Raw genomic sequence first — 6,000 nt, forward strand, 5'->3', positions numbered from 1 at the left:
AGGCTTTCTTATCTCTCCTTGCTATTCTTTGGAACTCTGCATTCAAATGGATATATCTTTCCTTTCCTCCTTTGCTTTATGCTTCTCCTCGTTTCACAGCTATTTGTAAGGCCTCCTCAGACAGCCATTTTGCTTTTTTGCATTTCCTTTCCATGGGGATGGTCTTGGTCCCTGTCTCCTGTACCATGTCATGAACCTCTATCATCAGGCACTCTATCAGATCTAGTCCCTTAAATCTATTTCTCACTTCCACTGTGTAATCATAAGGGATTTGATTTAGGTCATATGTTAATGGACTAGTGGTTTTCCATGCTTTCTTCATTTTACGTCTGAATTAGGCAATAAGGAGTTCATGATCTGAACCACAGTCAGCTCCCAGTCTTGTTTGTGCTGACTATAGAGAGCTTCTCCATCTTTGGCTCCAAGGAATATAATCAATCTGATTTCTGTGTTGGCCGTCTGGTGATGCCCTTGTGTAGAGTCTTCTCTTGTGTTTTTGGAAGAGGGCATTTGCTATGACCAGTGCATTCTCTCGGCAAAACTCTGTTAACCTTTGCCCTGCTTCATTCTGTACTCCAAGGCCAAATTTGCCTGTTACTTCAGGTGTTTCTTGACTTGCTACTTTTGCATTCCAGTCCCCTATAATGAAAAGGACATCTTTTTTGGGTGTTAGTTCTCTAAAGTCTTGTGGGTCTTCATAGAACCATTCAATTTCAGCTTCTTCAGAATTACTGGTCGGGGCATAGACTCCTCTGGGCCGCTAGCCACTCCAGTGCTGCACAGCTGCCTTTTTAGCTACTTACTGAAAATTGGATCACATTACCATTATGTTATGTTTCTTCTCTCTATGCCTTTGCCTTCTCTTTTCTTCCCCTATTCTTTTAAAGTTTAATTCATCTTCAAGTCAAAATGTCATTAGTTCTCTAGACTCTGTCTTATATTTTTTCTTTATTCCTCTTTTACCTAAGCTACTGCAGTTTGAAATTCCTAGCACCTAGTTGCCAATACTAGCAGAATCACGCATCCAGGCATTCAGGTTGTATACCACAAAGAGGATCTTATCTAAAAGATAAACCTTGAAAAAGTTAATTGAGATGACAATTTACAGGTGAAATCCATAATTTGAGGCCACTCAGTTGTGGAATGACTGGGGAGAGGTCCCTCCTTCATGAACTCCTGTCCACACTCATGGAGAATACCAATGAATTAGCATACACTCTAGCAATTGTCCACATTCCCATCTGACTACAGTATTTCTTCGTATCAGCTGCCTATTTTCACTAAATGCCATGTAACAAACAACTCTGAGTGGCTTATAAACAACAAGCTTTTAGCTCTTGCTCATACATCTTTAGGTTTGCTGAACTATGGTTGATCTAGGCTGAGCTGGCTGGACTGGGCTGGGCTAGGCTCCAAGCTTCAGATTGAATTCAGGTTTGCTCCACATCTCTCTTCCACCTTTAACCAGTTACTACTCAAATTCATCATTCTTACAGTCAAATACAGGAACACAAAGGGCAAATCCAACCATGCAAGCATATTTCAAACATCTGCCCACATCAAGTTCACTAACAACCCACTGGAAAAAGAAAGTCAGTACGCCAAGTCCAAAGGAAAAGTGCAGGGAAGTAGATTCCATGTACCGTGAAGTCTTATCAAGGATGTGAATGTGTAATAGGAACACAAGGGAATGATAGAGACCAACAACTTAGTCTGTCAACAACAAACTCCTCATGTTGGTTTTCTTGCTCCCCTGCTACTCTCAGAAGTCTGAGCCCTCTGACTTTGTCTCCTCACCTAGATGGAGTTGGGAGTTTGGCTGTCTGCCTGGACTCTGAAAATCTCCCTTAGGAGGAGTTATTCAGGTTGTGTAATAATATACTACCAACTTTTTTTAACTTTAAAAAAGGCATGCTTCTTTAAAATTCATATCAAGGTATTGCATAGGCAAGGGATTGACAGCCCCACAGAGGGGATATGTCCACAGTCACCAGCTTTCATTCCAAGGTCCTCAATTGTATATTTATTAGTCAACCATAAAAGAGAATGAAATATTGCCATTTGCAGCAACACAGATGGACCTAGAGAATACTGTACCAAGTAAATTAGACAAAGAAAGACAAATACTATACCACTTATATGTGGAATCTAACAAAATAATACAAATGAATCTATGTACAAAACAGAAACAAACTCAGACAAAGAAAAAATTTATGTTTACCAAAGGGAAAAGGGAGAAGGGGAGGAATAAATCAGAAGTATGGGATTAACAGAAACAAACTACTATACATAAAGTAGATTAGCAACAAGGATTTATTGTATAGCACAGGGGACTATACTCAAAATCTTGTAATAAACTACAATGGGAAATAATCTAAAGAGATACACACACACACACACAAACATATGAAAAAAACCTTTCATCTTTCAGTTCCTTGTAGCACAACGTATAGTACCTGCCCTAATAGATGTTATTAAAAATGAGATGTTTAGTAGACCAGATTTTTTTTGTAACAAAGAGAACTTTTAAGCAAGTAGCAAATGTGTCTATGATCCTATAAGCCCACTGACTCGTTGACCACAAAGTCTGGTTGTGGGAGAAGTTTGCAAGCTTTCAAACTGGGGATAAGTAGAACCCAGAACTGACAAAGGAGAACTGATGGAACACAGACTAATATTTTTCCACAAACTCTGAGAAAAGCTTATTCATGAGCTGAGAGCAACCATTTGTCCCTTCTTGGGGAAATCTGAGCCAAGAAATTATAAATTCATTATTTCTCAGATACTATAGGGATGTTTAAAAACAATTTTTAAAAATCTTATGTAATACCTTTTAATTATCTCATTCTCTACCCCTAAAATCCTATTTAAAGAAAACTTCACTGCAAGTAGCATGGTGATTGTCAGGGACTGGAAGAGGAGAAATGAGGATTTATTGTTGAACGAGTTTCAGTTTTTCAAGTTTTAATATTGTGCCTGAAGATTTTAGGGAAAAACAGGTAACAGGCTTATTGCAGAAATACCAGACTTAATGCACAATTCTAGGGGGAAAAACAGTCTTGGGGACTCTCCTAGAAAGCCCTTGACTCTCAAGGGCCTTCATCAGTGGTACAAATTACTTATCTATACTGCTTGTCACTAAGTAACAATAACACCAACAAAACCTTATCTTTGTACAGTCTAAATGCCACATATCAGAAAGTTACTTACTGACTGGTATTTAAATATTGATTTTCCATAAAAACAAACACAGTCAAGCTATTTAGTATTAATCTTGATTTGCTTACACTTGTAGGGTGCATGTCTATGCTTGCCAATAGCATTGTTCCTAAATTCCTCAAGTGCAAAGAGGAGAAAAATATTGTGTCCAGGACCTGACCTGAGTGTATTAACAAAGTTACTCTGAGAATCATTAACCTCTACTTCAAGCCAAAACATGTGGTGGTATTTTGTCCATAAAACTGGTCAATTCCCAGAAGAGATTCCAAATTAGGTGAGAGATATCTCTGCACTTCTGAGAGAATCTCTGCAAATGTAAATAGGGAGCTTAGCCCTGTGCCTTTTATTATAATATCACCCTATAATACATACTTTGAATAAGGTAACTTCATAAAAAAAGCTTGATGATACAACGTGATTCTGCAAGCCAACTTCTGCCTCCCTTATGGTATTTGTATGTCTTTTTATTTTTCTATCTTGTTCAAATGTGCATCTATATCTGGTTAATACCTATTTTTAGTATTTATTTAATGAATAGCAATACAAATACTTATTATCCTCATTTAGTGTCTACCTGTGGAGAAGGCAATGGCAAGCCACTCCAGTACTCTTGCCTAGAAAATCCCATGGATGGAGGAGCCTGGTAGGCTGCAATCTGTGGGGTCGCTGGGGGTCGGACACGACTGAGCGACTTCACTTTCACTTTTCACTTTCACACATTGGAGAAGGAAATGGCAACCCACTCCAGTGTTCTTGCCTGGAGAATCCCAGGGACGGGGGAGCCTGGTGGGCTGCTGTCTATGGGGTCACACAGAGTCGGACACGACTAAAGTGACTTAGCATAGCATAGCATAGCATAGTGTCTACCTGACTTCCTTTTACAAGGCTGTAAAGAAATGGAAAGTATCCTGTGGGGATATTTACATCTGTTTCTAATAAAAAACAAAGCAAGCACTGACTGCTTTTTGTGTATTACAGCAGAAGCTCTTCTCTTATGCTGTCATTGTTGAGGCCATTTATAAAGAAAGAATCTGGAAAGTGGAGCACTATAATCCTCATTGCCCCAAGATAATTTTCTTGGTGTTCTTTGTGTTAATACCATTGGTCTGACATCTCTGAAAAAATGTTCTTCCTTCATTAGACACGTATGTGCGTAATGAGCTATAAGAAAACAAAGCTAAGAAATAGAAAAGAGAAATATCAAAGTAACTGACGTAATAAAAAGTCCCCAAAATTAGGAATAAGAAAAAAATGATATTACATAAACCCATATGATTTCTTCAAATGTATAAAGACTCCTTGACCTAATACCCAAAGTCAATGACTCAAATTAAGGGTCAGTTAGGACTGCAAAAGTGTATTATCCTCAATCTGCTTCTGTGAGATCATACTATGGAGTTTTCCACCAAAGTCCACCAAGCTCACCCATTTGTACTTCACCAGGCAGAGTCCTGGGCTTAGCAGGACATGTCTTTCCTTCTTCCTCAGGGTTTTCAATCTGAGAAAAAGGAACTCCCCCTCCCCCACCAAAATGGGTGAAATGACAGCAGGTTACTCTGAGGGCTCTGAAATCAAGTCTCCACAAGCTTCATACCTCTGCTTTATTGGTGCAGACACTGAGAGTGATTTCTCTGAGGAAACAATTAAGTTTCTGCCAATATGATTAGGTAATTTTGCCTGTATTGTTCAAAGATCAGTATTCACTTTTCTCAGAGACTTCCCTAGTAGTGCAGTAGCCAAGACTCTGTGCTCCTAATGCAGGGGGCCCAGGATCCATCCCTGGTCAGGGAACTAGAACCTGCATGCTACAACAGAGATCGAAGTTCTGCATGCTGTAACTAAAACCAGGTGCCGCCAAATAAATAAATACTTTTCTAAAAAAGCAAATAAACTTGTAAAAAATATTTGGTACTCTTGGTCATTTATAAAAAACTTTTCCCTTGGGACTCATTAACAATGAAAAGTTTATTTCATGCTATCCAAATACCAGATTGCATCCTACATGATCATGTTAATATATGTGGCCTTCAGCCTATGAAAGGGAAGCAGAACCTCATGCCTGAGGGACTATTTTACGTCTTTTGAGAACATAAATGTACCCAATTTAATTCTCTAAACAACCTGTATGTAAATAATAGCTTCCATTTCTTATATGCCAAGTAAAGTGCAAGAGCTTTACATGAAATATATTTCAGCAAATCGTAGGACAGTCCCAAAAGATGGTGATTATTATCTTAAACTTATAGATAGTAAACTAAAGCTCAGAAGAGTTATTTGCCTGTTGTCCTTCAACTAATAAAGACCAATTAGAACCCAGGTCTGCATGACCCCAGCGACCATGTACTTACTTTCCACTATCTTATGCTGCTTCCCAAGTCTACTTTATGCAGAGGAGTGTAGTAATATGAAGAGACGTTCACTGAAATATTACTATGTGTCCTTGGGCTAAAAAATTAATCATTGTCTTTATTTTTTAATCTTTAAAATAAGGATAATAAAGATTCATACCTCATTAGTTACTAGTAGTTATTACATGTAAAGTGAGATGAGTGCAATTGTGCGGTAGTTTGAGCATTCTTTGGCATTGCCTTTCTTTGTGATTGGAATGAAAACTGACCTTTTCCAGTCCTGTGGCCACTGCTGAGTTTTCCAAATTTGCTGGCATATTGAGTGCAGCACTTTCACAGCATCATCTTTTAGGATTTGAAATAGCTCCACTGGAATACCATCACTTCCACTAGCTTTGTTTGTAGTGATGCTTCCTAAGGACCACTTGACTTC

This window comes from Moschus berezovskii, chromosome 5, assembly GCF_049115385.1.
Source record: "Moschus berezovskii isolate FMDL1 chromosome 5, NW_MosBer_1.0, whole genome shotgun sequence".
NCBI lineage: Eukaryota > Metazoa > Chordata > Mammalia > Artiodactyla > Moschidae > Moschus > Moschus berezovskii.